The following is an 18,836-nucleotide window of genomic DNA, read 5'->3' on the forward strand; positions in this document are numbered from 1 at the left end:
AGGGTGGGTAAGGCCTGGCAGGCGACCAGGTGTGCGGGTGTCCCAGGAGCTGCAAGGTCACAGGCATTCAGAGCAGGCGGCATTGGGCTCAAAGAAAGAGACCCTAGCTCTGCCACCTGCCCCTTGTGTGACGCTGGGCAGGTGACCTGACCTCTGTGAGCCTCGTTTGCTGAATTGTAGAGAATCCTATCTTTCACCAAATATATTGATTATGGGAGAAACACCAAATAAGCATCTCAGTAGATGCTAAGGTGGTATTTGATAAAGTCCAACATCCATTCTTAATTTTAGAAAACGACTTTATTGATATAGGAACAGATTTTATGCCTTAACATGATAAAAATATGTAAATATATGACACTAAAAACCAGTGTTATATTCACTGGTGAAGCAGTAGATGCGTTTCCATTAACTTCTGGAATAAGGCAAGGACTTCCTGTCACCACCACCATTTAATGCTGTTCTGGGGGAGCTAACCCAGGCAATTAGGACACACAAATAAAATAGATTAAGTGTTGGAAATACAGATGCCAAATTTCACTGTGTTTAGATTATTACCTGGAAAAGCTAAGAGAATCAATCAGAAAAAGTATTAGAAACTTTAAGGAGATTAGAAAAAATTAATACTTAAAAATCAAGTGAAACTACTCTGTGTGAGATTATAATGGTGGACACATGTCATTACACATTTGTCCAAACCCATGCAATGTACACGTAGAATGAACCCTAATGGACTTTGGGTGACAATGATGTGTCAGTGTAGCTTCATCAATTGTAACATATGTACCACTCTGGCGGGGAACATTGATATGGGACAGGCTGTGCACGTGTGGCACAGGGGGTATATGGGAAATCTCTGTACCTTTCCACTCAGTTTTGCTGTGAACCTAAAACTGCTCCAAAATATAGTCTATTAAAACAATCAATTGTCAAAAAGAGCTTAAAAAAATGGAAAAAAAATCAATTGTCTATTTATAAATATATAGTAATTGATTAGAATGTCTCTGAAGAAAAGACCTCATTCATCATGGCATTTAAGAAAACATCCTTTAGCAAGGATCGTGTACGTTCTATGTGAAGAAAGGGGTATAAAGACTTAAATTAAAAGACAGGCTTTAGGGACTTCCCTGGTGGCGTAGTGGTTAAGAATCCGCCTGCCAATACAGGGGACATGGGTTTGAGCCCTGGTCCGGCAAGACCCCCACATACCGCAGAGCAACTAAGCCCATGCGCCACAACTACTGAGCCCACACGCCTGGAGCCCGTGAGCCACAACTACTGAAGCCCGCACGCCTAGAGCCCGTGCTCTGCAACAAGAGAAGCCACTGCAATGAGAAGCCCACGCACCGCAATGAAAAGTATTCCCCGCTTGCTGCAACTAGAGACAACCCGCGTGCAGCAACGAAGACCCAACGCAGCCTAAATAAATAACCCAGCGTCATTAAAATGTCCATTTTTTCTAAACTACTTATTCATTTAATAAAATTCGAACAGGATATTTAAAAATTAATCAAACGATTCATCTAGAAGAGTAAATGTGTGAGAATAGCTGTAGGAAAATTCTGAAAAGGAAGAGTAATGACGAAGGACTGACTCCATTAGCTATTAAAAGAGATAATGCTTGTTATTATAATTACCTAAGGTAATTGAACATATATTATATTCCAGGCCCTGTTCCAAGGGCTTTATAAAGACCACACCATTTGATCTTCATTACAACACTTGCAGGAGTAGGGATTAGGGTTTTAGGGCCATGGCTCACGGGCCCAACTGCTCCGCGGCATGTGGGATCTTCCCGGCCGGGGCACGAACCCGTGTCCCCTGCATCGGCAGGCGGACTCCCAACCACTGCGCCACCAAGGAAGCCCAACAATGGGCTTTTTAAAGCAGAACTCAAGAGAATGAAAAGACAACTCACAGACTGTGAGAAAATACTTTAAAAAACACATATCTGATAAAGAACTTGTATCCAAAATACACAGAGAACTCTTCTAACTCAGCAATAAGAAAACCCAGTTTAAAACAGGCAGAAGATCCAAACAGACACCTCACCAAAGAAGATACACAGATGGCTCATAAGCACAGGAAAAGATGGCCAATATCATATACATTCAGCAATTGTAAATTAAAACAACAGTGAGATACCACTACAGACCTGTTAAAATCCAAACGGCTAAAACCCAAAAAACTGAAAAACAAACAAACAACAAACAAAACTCCACATACCGACGTGGAGGTGGAACAACAGGAACTCTCATTCACTGCTGGGGGAAATGCAAAACAGCCACTTTGGAAGACAGTTTAATGGTTTCTCACAAAGCTGAACACGGCCTTACCATAGGATCCAGCAATCACACTCCTAGGTATTTACCCAACTGACTTGAAAACTTATGTCCACACAAAAACCTGCACGTGGGGACTTCCCTGGTGGCGCAGTGGTTGAGAGTCCGCCTGCCGATGCAGGGGACACGGGTTCGTGCCCCGGTCCGGGAAGATCCCACATGCCGCGGAGCGGCTGGGCCCGTGAGCCATGGCCGCTGAGGCTGCGTGTCCGGAGCCTGTGCCCCGCAACGGGAGAGGCCACAACAGTGAGAGGCCTGCGTACTGCAAAAAAAAAAAAAAAAAAAAAAACCTGCACGTGGGTGTTTATAGCAGTTTTAGTCATAATTGCTCAAACCTGAAAGCAACAGTGATGTCCTTTCCTAGGTGAATGGATAGTGGAGTATACATCCATACAACAGAATATTATTCCGTGCTAAAAAGAAATGAGCTATCAAGCCATAAAAAGACACGGAGTCGCTTTAAATGCTATTGATTAGTTAAAGAGGCCAGTCTGGAAAGGCTATATACTATATGATTCCAACTATATGACATTCTGGAAAAGGCAAAACTATAGAGACAGTAAAAAGATCAACACCTGGGTTCTGGGAGAGTGGGGAGAAGGATGGATAGGTGGAGCACAGTGGATTTTCAGAGCAGTGAAATTATTCTGTGTGATACTGTAATGGTGGATCTGTGACATTATACATTCGTCAAAGCTCATAGCACCGCGCAACACCAAGCATGGACTCTAATGTAAATGGTGGACTTCTGTAAATAATAGTGTATGAACACTAGGTCATCAATTTTAACAAATCTAATGCTCTGATGGTGACATAACCATCAGAGATCTAAGTGTTGGGAAAAAAATCCCTTCCAGGTAAAAGGGTTCAGAACATCCCACCTCAGAATATGCTGCTTTGGAATCCTGATTACTTTGAGCTGAAGGTACTTGAGAAACAGAAGATGCAGGAGGGACTCTCTGCCCTCCCCTTTCTACCTAAAAGCAGGTCATACATTTCCCAAGAGAAAGGTGCCCTCCCTGCACCAGGAAGAGAACATTCTTATCACCAGAGACTGGGGGGGCGATGCTGAAGGGGATCTGTACAAACTGCTAAAATTACCCCAATTGGGACTTCCCTGGTGGTCCAGCGGTTAAGACTCCTCGCTCCCAATGCAGGGGCCCCGGGGTTCAGTCCCTGGTCAGGGAACTAGATCCCACAGGTGGTAACAAAGACCTGGTGCAGCTAAATAGATAATTAATTAATTAATTAATTAAATACCCCTGATTTTCTATTAGTTTTCCCCACGTATTTCCTTGTCACTGTCCTACAACTTACTGCCCGGGCCCCAGCCCCTTCATCCTGTCACATCCCCACAAAGTGTCTTCTTTATGTAAAAAGGTGTATAAGCTTTGGGGCCCAGTGGCTTCTTTGGGTCTTCATTTTTCTTCCGGAGACTCCCATGTTGTACACCTGAAGATACTAAATAAGTTTATATGCTTTTCTCCTGGTAATCTGTCTTATGTCAGTTAATTCTCAGCCACAGAACCTAAGAGGGTAGCAGGAAGTTTTCCTGCCCTACACAGGGAAACAGAAGCGGAAGCAGGCGGTGAGAGGAGGCCCCCACCCCACGGAAAGTCCTATTGCTATCCTTATACGAGAATAATTGGTTCTGTGCAATGCAGGGTAGACATCAATGGAACCCTTTGGAGTCCGGAAATAGACCTAAGTATAAAGGTGGCACCTCAAATTGAGGAGGGGGAATGATGAATAGTCAATAAGGAGGCTGGGGGAGACTGCTGAGAGCCCTCCGCCCGCCTGTCCCATGACCTAAAATTCCACCACCACAGCTCCTCACTCTGGGTTAAGGTGCAGTCACGCTAGTCATTGTCAACACCACTCTCACAACAGGCCTAGCTTATCCCGTACTCTGTTCCGGGGTGGGGTGGGGGGGTCCGGCACATGAGTGGGTCATGAGTGAGTGGGGAGTCGAAGGGCCTGGTCTGGAAGGTGGGCACCACCCGGGGATTCTGGGAAGCTGGGGGATACCGCCCCAGCCCTGCAACTAACCTGAGCAGCATGAGGGATGGGGGGGCGGCAAGGCCTGGGGAGCACCATCTGGTGATGACCCCCTCGAGGTGAGGTGGGCAGAAGGGTGGACCACACTTACAGAAAGGGCGGTGTGTCTACGTGTGTGCACGCGAGTGTCGTGTGTGTCAGTGTGTGCACAAGTGAGCGCATGTGTGGGGTAGGCCGTGCGTCAAGCGTGTGCACCCGGAGCGTGCGTGTGTGCGCACAGTGTGCGCGTGTCACCCAGAGGAGGGGGAGTCCGGGGCGAAAGGCCGGGTCGGTGCTGATTCGGATCTGCCCTCCCGCCCGCTCCTTCTCGTCGCGCGGGTATTCATAGAGGAGGCGCACCCTCTGACTCACAGATCTATCGATACAGTCGGTCCTCCCAAACCAGGAGGACCCTGGGGAGAGGTGGGGGGAGGCTCTCAGAGGCGCCGGGGGTCGAGGATCAGACGCGGGGGCGCGCCGAGCCAGGGAACGTACCTGCTGGGAGGCTCCGGCCCCCAGGGGGCGTCCTCGGGCCAGGAAAAGGCTCCCTGCGCCCGCGCCAGGTCCTGCTGTCCCTTCAGCCACGTAGCCGGCCCTGGGAGGCGGGTGTGCGAGTCCGCTGGCGCTTATCCACCACGCCCTGCGTCTCCGCTGCTCCAGATATTCCAGTTCATTCGGCGTCTGTCCATCGGAGCCCTGCGGACCCCTCGGTGGGGAGGAGAGGACGCTGTACCCGAGGGCTGTGGGGCTCCGGGGAAACTGGAGGCAGGAGCAGAAATTCTGGCCAGGGGCGGGGTTCACGGCCAGGGGGGCTGCCTGGGGAGGCCTGGGAGGACAAGGAGCTTAATGCATGGAGGAAGTGTTTCAGGCAGAGGGCACAGCTGGAACAAGCGCCCGGAGGTGGGAGAGCTGGGGATGCTGGGAGCGCCGAAAACCCAGGGTGGGAGAGGCCGGCCGGGGCTCTGGTGAGGGGTCGGGGGTCCGCCTGCCGAGACCTGCGTCCCCACCCCCGTGGCTGTGGTCGAGGGCGCCCGCAGACTCCCCGGGGGGCGGCGGGTGTCCCCTGGAGCCTCCGGGCCCTCCGTCTGGGTCCCCCGCGCAGCCTCAAGGCGGCAGCACCGAGCCTCCAGCGCTCACGATAATCCTCTGTGTCTCCAGCTCCTTCCCTCGCCTTCGTTTCTCCGGTTTATTCCCCGCTGCACTCAGCATTTCTAGCCCTGTCCCTCCAGTTCTCCTGCGCCCCAGGGGCTCCAGAGGTTGTTGGATGAAGCGCTTGAATGGAGGCCGAGTTGGCGTCCGCGGGGCGGGCCGTGTGGAGGGCTCAACGCTAGGCGTCTCCACCTGGCGGGTTCAATGAGGTCGCGCAGGTCTGGGCTGAGGACAGAGCCTAGCAAAAGAACATGCTTAATCCACGTGAGCGCTTCTTAACAGCAGTCTCCCCCAAACCTCTCATAAGTGCCAGTCAACGCCCCCTCCAACTTCCACACTCTGGAACTTTCTTCCATCCCTTTCCACTACCCTCCCTTCAAAACAAATTACTTCCTTTCACTAAAAATCGAGAAACACACCCAGCCCCTCCCTTTCTTTAAGAACTCTTAATTGTCTCCCCTCAGGGTAATTTCTGCTTCGTGAGGAAGTTCCGGCTACATACCACCTTAAACCCAAAGGAAGCAATAATGGTGCAATTCAGGCAGAGCGCCAGGGCCCTCTGATCCAGCCAGCTGAGGGTGAGGTACTGCGGGTCTCCAAGTCCAGCCCCCCTGTCTCCATCCACCTGGGCAGGCACAGGTGCTGAGCCCAGTGGGAGAGGGGGAGGGGGGTTCCTGAGCCAACATTTTCCAGGGGACTTCCTGCAGCACCTGAGCAGGTGAGACCTGAACGGGTGAGGCCACGGGCAGATTTGGCTGGAAGATACAAGCTACTGCAGGACCTATACCGTCTCAGGCCACCTGTCCTCTTGGCCATTGATGACGAGGGCTACCTGTGCCCTCTGTGAAATCCTGCTGTGTTAGTGCAGAATTCCAAAGAGGGGGATATTACTGAGGGCAGAGGGGGAGCCTGGGCCAGAGCATTTAGGCCTGCCTTTGACACTGACTTTGACCTTGAACTTGTTACTTATCTCCCTGAGCCTCAGTTTCCTCATCTGTAAAATAAGAATAATTGTACCCATTCTGTCTCTGCAACCTTTTTAATGCCTCTGAGCTTCAATTTTCTCACCTATAAAACGGGGTTAATTATAGCCTTTCCTGTCTATCTTACAGTTTTACAATGAATTCCATTCATCTATTCATCAGATGATGATGATGATAACGAAAGGAGAGTGCTTGCTATATGCCTGACACCGTGCAATACACCTTAAATCATCCATTCCTTCCGACCACTCTGGGAGGTAGGTGTCTGTATTACCACCATTCCACAGATGAGGAAACTGAGGCCACCTACTCAGCATCACACAGCTGCATGTGATTCAGGCCCAGGCAGTCTGGCCCCAGGCAGGGACTGGTGCGTGGTAGTCCACGATATAGTTGAATGAGTGACACTGCAAAAGTGCCCTGTGAAGAGAGGGTCTGGCCCAAGTCCGAGTGGGGTCTGGGGGTGTCCACACCCCACCCCCTGCTCATTGACACAGATGAGCTTTGCAGGTTTGTGCACTGTAACACGCAAAGGATGGGATCTGCCACGTAGTCTGTTTTCATTCCTATCTGAGATCGGGGACTCTGGTGGGTCCCCTGGGTAGTCACAGGGCAGGGTCTTTGGGAGACAGCTTGGGACTCCCTGGTGTCGTTGAAAGAGCATGAGTTTTATTCCCAGAGAGACAGGAGTTCAAATCTTGATGACCTCTCTGAGCCTCAATAACCTCATGTCTAAAATGGGAATGTTTATGACAACTTAGTAAGGTGGGTGTGTGACTTAAACAAGAAAACGTGGGTGAGAAAACCTGCATAGTGAACTGGACCTGTGGCAGCCTCACCTGCCCACTTCCTGCATGCCTACTGGCTCCCTGGAGGAACCTCAGAGCGACCAGCCCCTGAGCCCTCTGCGTCCCCTATTTGACATCACTGACCGTTTCCTCTGGGAAACAATATTATGGCAGTTGAAGCAGAAAAAATTAACTTTGCCTGGGAAAAACTACCTTCTGGTACCTTTTGGTCATCTCGGCTCCCCAGGTGCCCTGCTTATTGCTCCAGTCACTTGCTCTGCTTAAATAAACTGTTCACAGAAGCAGACTATTTGCAGGTGAAGAACTTGCTGAAACTGACACAGGACCTGTGGCAGGACAGAGGCACCAGAATGCATTCGTTCAAATAATAAGGCAGATAAGCAGCACGCCAGGCTCTGTCCTCGGCTCAAAGACAGCCAAGATTGTTTTGCAAATGTTCATCCTGACAACCTCATTCCTAAAGAAATGAAATACATAATAGTTAGAAGAGGATACCGGGCATTTTCAACATTCTGCCTGGTAGTCACTTTAACCAGACCTACGTGGTCACTGGACACTTCTTCTATCTTTCACATCACCACAGCCACCGGTTTTGCTAAGCACTGTGGTATAAAGACTAAAATTTAGGCCCCATATTATGTACAGCCTTGACTTCTGGTGAAATTGGGAGAACCTCAAATGGCCTGACAGCAAGTCCCCTGCACAGGAACTCTGCTCCCGTGGATAAGGTCCCCTAGCTAAACAACCCACCTTGTCCCACGGACCTGGTACAATTCCTGCTTATCCCTGTGAAGCGGGTTTCAGCCTCCTGGCAGCCCGAGGAATTATACCAACAAACCCCATCACGTCCGCCCATGGGAACCAGAGGCACCTCACCCTCTTGATACTACAGAGCCTGGCTTCCCTGCCCCTGGTTGTTCACACTGTTCCTGAGGGCAAGTTAGGTGTGGGTCTGCATGGTGTGCAGTGTCCTCTTTCCCTGGGCTGTGAGTATATATGATGCATAAACAGATTGCTGTCTCATCTGTCCAGTGTTGGGTGTTGTGTTTTCAGCCATTCCCACCACCTTCAGGTGGGGGATCCCTCTCTCACCAAAGAGGTGAATAGGAGGGGATTAAAACAAGCGTCTGCTTTTATCCCACTTCAGCTACATAACTGGGGTCCTATTTTCTTCATCATCCAATAGCACTCTCCTCACTCTTCTTTAAGCTTTCACAGTTTCCTCTAGGCCCTTCCTGCCATCTGGTTCCCAAACTAATGCCACATGTTTAAAGTTTTAATTAAATTAAATTAATTAATTAATTAATTTTGGCTGCATTGGGTCTTCATTGCTGCACACGGGCTTTCTCTAGTTGTGGCGAGCAGGGGCTACTCTTCATTGAAGTGCGCGGGCTTCTCATTGCAGTGGCTTCTCTTGTTGTGGAGCATGGGCTCTAGGTGCACAGGCTTCAGTAGTTGTGGCATTCAGGCTCAGTAGTTGTGGCTCTCGGGCTCTAGAGCGCAGGCTCAGTAGTTGTGGCGCACGGGCTTAGTTGCTCCAGGGCATGTGGGATCTTCCCGTACCAGGGATCGAACCTATGTCCCCTGCGTTGGCAGGCAGATTCTTAACTACTACGCCACCAGGGAAGTCCCTAAAGTTTTTATTTCAATAGCAGCCTACTTCTACATATCAAATTGCCTTCTGGTCATCTATCACTGCATAAAAACACCCCCCCCCCCAAATTTAGTAGCTTAAAACAACAGTCATTTCTTTGCTCACAGTTTGCAATTGCATAGGCTCGGCAGGATCATCTCTCAGCTGCACATGGCATCAGCTGGGATAGCTGACTACCTGGAATATCCACTTCCCAGATGGCTCACTCACAAGGCTGGGATCTCAGTGGAGACTGTGGGTGAGCTGGGAGCCTAGTTGCCTTCCATGTGGGCCTATCCATGCAGCTGCTTGGGCTTCCTCACAGCATGGCATCTGGGTTCCAAGAGGGAGGAAGTGAAAGCTGCCTGTTTCCTTAAAGGTCAGGCCCAGAGTGGCCGTCACTTCCACTGGGTCCTAGTCCCAACCCAGACTCAAGGGGTTACAGGTAAGCTCCACATCTTGATGGAGGAGGGGCATATGTGTACAGAGAGGGTAGGGGTTGTTTGGAGTCATCTTTGGAGACTAACTACCACAACTAGCATTTATCAAGCTTTTCCTATGTCCCCAGTATGGTGCTGGGTACTCCCACATGCAATCTCACAACAGTCAAGTAAGGCAGGAACAATGATTATCCCCATTTTACAGATGTGTAAACTGAGTCACAAACAGGTAGGTAATTTGCCCAAAGCCATTTGGCTTGTAGGAAGAGGGCCCAGAATCAAACCTGAGCAGTCTGCCTCCAGAGCCCACCCTCTGAACTAGCAGCAAAGTCCACTAGTCATTACAGTTTTTCTTGAGATGCAATTTTGACATTAACAACAAAGTGGAACTGTGCCCAAGATGCTAGCGAGTTCCAAATAAAACAAAATGTGACATTCATTATGTTTCAGCACAACTCATTCTGGAAATTTGTGCCACAGAATGACTTGCATTTTCCCCTAGGAGCCCTCTGCGGCAGACGTGGCCAGTCCCTCCCCAATACCCATTTCTCTATCTTATGTAGCAGTAGACATTTTAGCTGGGCACCTGGCTTCCCAAATAACAACTGCTTTTTTTTTTTTTTTCCCCAGCTCCCCTTCAGAACAGAAGTGATGGGAGTGATCTCTGGGTCAGGTCTGCTGGCTGACTATGGGTGCAATGGCCGGAGCTGGAGCGACTGCTTTGGACCATGAGATGAAAGCTGAGTGTGGAGGGACAGACAGGGCAGCAGAAGCCTGAGGTGTTTGAATGACTTTGGGGAGCAGCTAAATCCTTGAGCCCTGACCGCCTCCCCCCCCACACCTCTGGCCTCTTACCTAAGAGAGAACTAAAATTCTACCTTCTTTAAGTCATTGTTAATTTCAGTGTTTGTTTCCACATCTCAGATTGTACAGTAATTTATAGACAATCCAAATGGAAGGGCAAGTGCTTATCCAGGGATGTAACAGCTGGGCCGGTAGGTCTACAGTTCCTCCCAGTCCTGAAATTCTGTGGCTTTGTGATGGGAAAGGGTTGGGCTGGGCTGAGGGCTTCCAGCAGTTTCTTGGCTCTGCGTTGGATGCTCATCTCTTTTTCTTCTTCGTGTGAATATTCTCCCTCAATCTGAGTTCTGAATTTCTGTAATCAAACTGGGGGTGGGATTGCATTTAAAACCCAAATGGAAAGTAAGAAGCTGATTGCAGATGAATCTTCCTTTCAGTCTTTCTGGGAAGTTGGGACAGTTTATCATCATTTTGCAATGGCCAGAAATCCATTTTGTGAAATGTTGCTTTTTGTTTGTTTTTTTCTCTACCAAAACATCGCAGAGTCATCGGGGGTTTTATGAACTCTGATTTAAAAAAAAAAAAAAAGCTTTTTTATCCAGCGTGGTTAGGATGTGGAGTTTCCTGGTGAAGAAATATTCAGGTATATTTGGCTTGTCTGAGGTTTTTGGGCATGTAGAGACTTTCCTGGGACAGGGAACAGAATGGGGAGGCCCAGGGCTTACCGGAGATGACATCAGAAGTGAGAGGGGAGGTGGGGTTACCAGGGCATGGAGCCTGGAGCCCTAGCCATGGCGAGGCTCAGGCAGTGGCAGAAATGGAGGAGAGGGTGACAGGGCAGCATCGGCTGAGGACAGAGGTCTGAGGGCAGGGAAGCCAGGTAGCTGTTTCCAGGGGCACAGTCCCCATGCTGGCCTCTTTCTGATGGGGTGCTTGTATCTGGACGGGCACACCTGGCATGGCTTGTCAGGAGTCAGACTGGCCAAACATGGAGGAAGTGGAAATTGGTTAAAGACCAATGTAAAAATGGCATTGACTACAAATGAATTATCCTGACTTAGAAGGTGCTTCCAGATCTTGCAAAGTGGGGTCAATGTACACCCTTCCTCAAAGGGTGAGTGTGAGGATTAGATGAGTTAACATGTATAAAGTGCTTATGAGAGTGCCTGGCTGAGAATAAGGGCTGGAAAATGAATCATCACCATTGTCATCATCATCACCCCTCCTCCATTTAATAGAAAATTATTCACTGGAGTCAGCTGTGTTCTTTCAAACCAAGAAAGGTTTTGTTATAAGAGAGTTCCATGCTGCTATTAAAACAGTGGATTGCTAAAGGCAAATAAGGAGGTGCTTCGATTTCCCTGAAATTTGAGGAAATTTAGGTTCAGGACTTCTATCCTTTTTTTTTTGCGGTATGCGGGCCTCTCACTGTTGTGGCCTCTCCCGTTGCAGAGCACAGGCTCCGGATGCACAGGCTCAGCGGCCATGGCTCACGGGCCCAGCCGCTCCACGGCATGTGGGATTTTCCCGGACCGGGGCACGAACCCGTGTCCCCTGCATTGGCAGGCGGACTCTCAACCGCTGCGCCACCAGGGAAGCCCGGGATTTCTATCTTTTAAGCACAAACTTGACACACATCTTTTGCATGGCTTTCAAGTTCAGCCACTGACTTCGCCATAGTGCTTCCTGACCTTGCCTCACATTTCCCATCTCCTTTTTATTATGATTTACAAAAATTAATTGTGGGGACTACCCTGGCTGTCCAGTGGTTAAGAATCTGTGCTTCCATTGCAGGGGGCGCGGGTTCCATCCCTGGTCGGGGAACTAAGATCTTGCATGCCGCGTGGCGTGGCCCAAAAAAAAGACAAAGCAAAAACAAAAAATTGGTTGTGGTAAAATATACATAACATAAAATGTATCCTTTCAACCATTTTTTTAAAAATTATTTATTTATTTATTTTTGGCTGCATTGGGTCTTTGTTGCTGTGCGCGGGCTTTCTCTAGTTGCAGTGAGCGGGGGCTACTCTTCTTGCGGTGTGCGGGCTTCTCGTTGCTGTGGCTTCTCTTGTTGCGGAGCATGGGTTCTAGGTGCGCAGGCTTCAGTAGTTGCGGTGCGTGGGCTCAGTAGTTGTGGCTCGCGGGCTCTAGAGTGCAGGCTCAGTAGTTGTGGCGCACTGGCTTAGTTGCTCCGCGGCATGTGGGATCTTCCCGGACCCGAGCTCGAACCCGTGTCCCCTGCATTGGCAGGCAGATTCTCAACCGCTGCGCCACCAGGGAAGCCCTCTTTTTTCTTTTTAATTAATTTATTTCATTTTTTATAGAACTTTAGTTGCGGCATGTGGGATGTTTAGTTGCAGCATGTGGGATCTAGTTCCCTGACCAGGGATCGAAGCCGGGCCCCCTGCATTGGGAGTGCGGAGCCTTAGCCACTGGACCACCAGGGAAGTCCTCATTATTTTCACTTTGAATATTATCTTGCAGGATCTTGGTGGTAAAATGATCTCTCTCTCAGCCTTCACTACTCAATCCTTGTCGTTTCCTCCCAGACTCCAGTAAAATGAACTCTTCCTGAAAATTTCAGCTGGGAGTGGGGTGGGCGTCACATCTCGTGGCTTTAGACCAAGCTGGGGTCAAAGCTGCTGCTCCCCCTGCCCTTCCTCTGCCACGGGCCCTTCTCAGCAGCATTGGAGAGCACAGCTGGGCACACTTCAGCCACAACCCAGCAAGGGATCCTCCAGGGCAGAGTGAGCCTTTATTAAGCTATTGTCTCTAAGGTACTTCACCACCCAGAAACAGCTGGTCCAAGAATATGGGGCGTGACCTACTGAAGACTCAAGGTATGTCCCTAGTTGGGAGGCAACCCCTGAAAAATGGGGTCCTCACTTAGAGGATAAAGCGTATGTGCTGAATCAGAGGCCAGCATATCCCGCAACAGAACACACAGTGAGGAATCATGACTACACCCAGTAACCACTCATGGAATTTTTGTTTCCTGTTCCTGAAACTTGCAAGGGGAAATGCTTCCAACAGTGGACAGAACAATGGTTCCACTGAATTGGAAGCTGGGACTGCCAGGGGACCGTGTTAGGCCCCTTATCCATGGGACCAAAATAAATAACTAAAGTAAATATATATATAATATATAAAATCTAAATTATATATTTAAAATAATATTATTATTATCACCATAACATTTGCCCAGTGATTTTTTTTTTTAGTATATTCACAGAATTAGGCAACCGTCATCACTAATTTTAGAACATTTCCATCATTCCAAAAAGAGCTGCCATTCCTATCAGCGGTCACTCCCATTCCCTCCTCCCTCAGCCCCTGGCAGCCACTCATCTACTTTCTGTCTCTTTGGATTTGCCTGTTCTGGACACTCCATATAAATGGAATCATATGATATGTGGCCTTTTCTGTCTGGCTTTTTTCACTCAGCATGTTTTCAAGGTTCACCCATGTTGTAGCACGTGTCAGTACCCCACTCCCTTTTATTGCTGCATAATATTCCATTGTATGGATATATCCATGCATCAGCTGATGGATATGTGGGTTGTTAAAGCCTTTGGCTATAATAATAGTACTGCTATGAACATCCACGTACATATTTTTACGTGGATATGTGTTTTCAGTTCTCTTGGGTGTATAACTGGGAAGGGAATTTCTGGGTCATGCGGTAACTCTATGCTTAGCTGTTTGAGGCATTGACAGACTGTTTTCCAAAGCCGCTGCACCGTTTTTACGTTCCCCCAGCAATGTATGACATCTCTCTGACACTTGTCATTGTCCGTCTTTCTGATTATAGCCATCTTAGTGGGTGTGAAGTGGTGTCTCACTGTGGCTTTGGTGATTAATGATGTTGAACATCTTTTTTTTTTGTTTTTTTTTGCGGTACGCGGCCCTCTCACTGCTGTGGCCTCTCCCGCTGTGGAGCACAGGCTCCAGACGCGCAGGCTCAGCGGCCATGGCTCACGGGCCCAGCCGCTCCGCGGCATTTGGGATCTTCCCAGACCGGGGCACGAACCCGTGTCCCCTGCATCGGCAGGCGAACTCTCAACCACTGTGCCACCAGGAAAGCCCTGTTGAACATCTTTTAATGTGCTTTTTGGTCATTGTATATCTTTCCTGGAGAAATGCCTTTCAAATCCACTGTCCATTTTTAAATTTTTTTGTTGTAAGAATTCTTTATATATTCCAGGTATTAAGTCCCTTATCAGATATACGATTGATAAATCATTGATTCCATTCTGTGGGTTCTCTTTTCACTGTCTTGATGGTGTCCTTTGAAACATTAAAAAAAAACACTTAAGTTTTTTTATTTTTTTTGGCTGCGCTGTGCGGCCTGCGGGATTTTAGTTCCCTGACCAGAGGTTGAACCCTGGCCCTTGGCAGTGAAAGTGCAGAGCCCGAACCACTGGACTGCCAGGGAATTCCCTCCAAATTTTAATTTTAATGAAGTCCAATTTAACTATTTTTTTCTTTAGTTATTTGTGCTTTTGGTGTCATGTTTAAGAAACCATTGCCTAATCCAAAATTGTAACGAATAAATCCTCTGTTTTCTTCTAAGAGTTTTACGGTTTCAGCTCTTACATTGAGATCTTTGATACATTTTGAATTGGGTTTCATATATGGTGTGAGAAGGGGGGTCCAACTTCATTCTTTTGCATGTGGATATCCAGTTTTCTAGCACCATATGTTGAAAAAACTATTTTTTCCCCATTGAATCGTCTTAGAAAAAAATCAATTGACCATAAGTGTAAGGGTTCGTTTCTGGGCTCTTCAGGCAGCATTGGCACTTAGTCCCAGTTTTAGATTCTTTTCCACACTCTGCATCCCACCCTCTCAGAGACTCTGGCACCAGCTGACTGTCACCTCATCCTCAGAGGCCTGAGGCTGGCTCAGTGGGATCCTTTCTCCAAGCTCCTGAGGCAGCAACACCAGGGGAGCAGCATTTGCCTGGGCTGAAGAAACTGGCTCATCCAAGGTCATTTCTTCTTCCAGAGACAGCCTGTATCCAGAGACTGATCAATGTGACCTGTGAGGATCCAGCTCCTTGCCCCAGCTCAGGACAGCTCTGCAAGGCCATCTCAGCTGCAGACCTACCTCTAAGTTCTTATAAATGAAATGACATACAACTATCACATGCCCTGGGGGGTTATTCTCAATCGACCCAAGCCAATCCTGGTCATTCCACTGCCTTTGCTAGTAATTGGAGCAGGAATGGACACATGATGCTATTCTGGCCAAGGAGAGTTAGGGGAAGTCAGTTGGAGAAGGGGGCTTCTGAGAAAGTTTTCATAGACACAAGGGAGGAACATTCTCTTTTCTGCCTTTTTGTATTAGTGCCTAAGGGTGTGATGCTGTAGTACTGGCAGCCATCTTGAGGCCACGAGGGGACCAGCCTGAGACTAAAAGTCAATACACTGGATCCCTGAAGACATGAATACGTTGGTGAGCTACTGAATTAATCAACCCTAGAGGTACCCTATCACCAGACTCCTTGTTGCTTGTGGCAGGCACTGTTAACGGTCCTCTAGTGTCCATTCTTCCTGTCATCCTTTTAGTAATAGAACCTACTGAGTTTTAGCTGGACATGTGCTGCCCCCCCACCCCCGCAGTTGCAGACTACACTTCCAAGCATCCTTGGGCAGCTGAGTGTGGCCATGTGACTGAGTCCGGGCTGATGGGATGTGAGCAGAACATCCCATTGCAAATTCTGGATCCTCTTCTTAAAGATGTTTGCCTTGGGCACTCTCTTCCCCTCTTCTCACTCGCTGAAAAACAGCAGCAGCTGGAGCCCTTTGGAAGCCCCATCCTGGAGATGACAGTGGTCCCATTGGAGCACTCACCTTGGGGCACTCACCTTGGGGCACTCACCTTGGGGCTGTGATGTGAGAGAGAAACAGTCTTCTACCTTATTTAAGTGACTTCACTTTGGGGTCTTTTTGTTACCAGCAGCTTCCCGAGTACCTTAGCCAATATATCATGTGGGATAATAAAGGCCCTCCTGATTCCAGCCACCTGAGTTGTTTCTAGCAGCCAGGACCTCCTCTCTGCATTTTCTCTCCTTGGAAGTTGATGGGGGCTGGGGCTGTGTTCTGATTTTCACTGACGGTGGACTATGTGGCTACAAGGAACGTCTTCCTGTTTGGGGGTGTCTCCTCCCCCCGCCCCACTGAGTTCAGTCCCACCCACCACCTTGGTTCCTTCCCGCTGCTGCTTCCGGCCCAGGGAGGTGGATGCCCTCCCCACACCCCACCGCAGAGCCTACATCACACTTGAGTCCACAGTCAGTTGTCAGGCCCCGAAGCCGTGTCCAGTCCTGACCCCTCCACCTCACAGCAAACTTCCCAGCATGCCTTGCACTGGCTGGTCCACTTTAGGACAAACAGATTTAGGAATAAGTAAACCATGAAACCAGACTTCCAGGAATATGGTCCTAAGTTACCTCATCCTCATTCTCAGATAGAGGACATTCCAACTGAACATGTAAACAAGAAGCTGAATATTGATACAGCAGCAAGGGGGAATCATTCCCCCACCCCAGAGCTGCTGGAAAAGCTACTGCCTTGCTCGCCTGTGCCTGGCCAGCCGGGAAGGTTCATTAAATAACTGATAGCAAACCTGCCTTGTGCTCCTGCTGCGCCACTTGCTGCCCCCCAATAAAGGAATGGGTCCTCATCTTCTTCCCCAGCCTCCGGACAAAAACATCTGTAAACACATCTGCCAGAAACAAATCACATGGTTCCCAGGATCTGATTACTGTCCCCAGGGCAGCCTTCCCCGAAGCCCGCCCCTCCCTTCCTTCTCCTTTCCCAGAACTTAAGAACAAATGCCCAACAAATGTTCCGGTCCTACTCCAAAGGTGGGGGTGGGGCGTGGGGTGGGCAGCCTGAGGCTGCCAGGCATCAGGCTGACTGTGAACTTGGGATGGGGCAGAAGGAAGCACAGGGTGTCTGGTCCAGGCAGAGGGGCCCAGGGAGGGCTCTGGGCTCCGGTCCGTGGGCGTTGCACAAAGGAGGTGGTGAGGATTACAAGCTCCCGCCCCAGGCTGGCACTAGAGCCCTCTCTAGCCCCCAGCCAGCCTCCTTCCTGCCCTGAGCTCTTTCCTTAGGACAGCCAAGGCCTGGGTTCAAATCACAGCACTGGCTGAGCCTGTTTCCCCACGTAGAAACGGACGTGTGTTGTATATAACGTGCTCCATGCCAAGGCGCTGTGCTGGCTCATGTGATCGTCACAAGCAGGCTAGGAGTGGGTACCGTCTGTCTCCTCTTTGCAAAAGAGGCCACAGGTACAGCTCTGGCCAGGGCCAGGAAGCAGGGAAGGGTGACCTTTGGGCCCCCCTGCCCTGCCCTGCCCTGGGCATTAGGACGGTTCCTCCCAGCCCAGAGGAGGTACCAGAACACAGCACCAGGACAGGCGAGGCTGGGGGCCTCCAGGCTAGGGGGTGAGGGCAGCAAGGGGCACCATCTGGCCTCACAGCCTGGAGATGAATCAGCCTTTCTCCTGTTACCTCGGCTCCGCCTGTACTCACCCTCGAGGATGCTCCTGTTATTTCTGGCTGGTGGATCCTGCCTGGTGTAGAGCTTGCTGCATTAAGAGGCTGGGTGTGGGGCAGCCTTAGTGAGGGGAGGGCTCAGCGAGGTACAGCCCACAACCATCCTGGCCAATGCATGGAGGGTCCTTACTAGAATGTGAAAGAGAAAAAAGTCAACCCCAAACCTCTGTGTCCCCTCTCTGTCCCTCCCTGCCCACCTTCTCGGAGACAAGGATGCCAGGAACATCTGAGCGTTCTCCCATCCTTGGAGGGCCCTGACCACCATGCCAGGGTGGGGTCCTCTGAGAAGGCCTGTACACCTGCACTCCTGCAGAGCTGGCTGAAGCTGCTCTGGCCCAGCCTGATTCTTTGGGTTAGAAGGTGTCCAGGGTGGCCGAGGGTCCGGGGATCCCTAACTGATGCTCCCAGAGAGAGGGGTACAGAGCTGGTCCCTCTGGGCCCTCAGCTCTGCATGGACTCATGGGAACTTTTTGAGGCCTCTGCAAAGCCACATGGATGTCCCCCTGCCATGAGCCTGAGCCCAACCTCAGGAAAGACCCTGAGAGAGGCTTGACATGGCTCTGCCCTTCACACCTTTGGAGGGACGAGCCAAGACTCCAATGGTCATGGAGGATGCCTGAAAGCTGTGGGGCTGGAGGAGGGGGCAGTCAGGGAAGGCTTCCTAGAGGGGACCTCAGCCTTATGGAAAAGAACAGGAGTTTGTTGGTGAAGGTGCTTGGAAGGCACTGCAGGCAAGCAGCATAGAGAACACCAACACATGGCCATTAGGGTGGGGACGGGAGTCAAGAATGTGGTTTAATGCCAATGGAAGGCAATGCTCAAGGCTGGAGAGAGAGGCTGGGCCAGATTATGGAGGGTCTTGAATGCTGGGCCCAGGAGTTCGGCTTTGTTCTCTAGGCAACAGGGAGCCATGGAAGAGTTTAGGGTGAGGGAGTGACATGTCTGTTTCATCTCTGTACGTGACCACTTAGTAGGCACTCGTGATATGATGGCCAAGTGACTAAACAATGCTTCGGGACTTCCCTGGTGGCACAGTGGTTAAGAATCCGCCTGCCAATGCAGGGGACATGGGTTTGAGCCC

General features: G+C 49.8%; 1 long non-coding RNA gene across 1 annotated transcript; it reads left to right on the forward strand.

Moving 5' to 3' along the window:
- Positions 1-5,428: 5,428 nt before the first annotated feature.
- LOC132433362 (uncharacterized) lies at positions 5,429-10,802 on the forward strand. The gene is made up of 4 exons (XR_009521128.1): positions 5,429-5,792; positions 5,993-6,111; positions 6,641-6,768; positions 10,024-10,802. It is a non-coding gene; the product is annotated as an uncharacterized lncRNA (long non-coding RNA).
- Positions 10,803-18,836: the final 8,034 nt, after the last annotated feature.

Source organism: Delphinus delphis, chromosome 11 (assembly GCF_949987515.2).
Source record: "Delphinus delphis chromosome 11, mDelDel1.2, whole genome shotgun sequence".
Taxonomy (NCBI): Eukaryota; Metazoa; Chordata; class Mammalia; order Artiodactyla; family Delphinidae; genus Delphinus; species Delphinus delphis.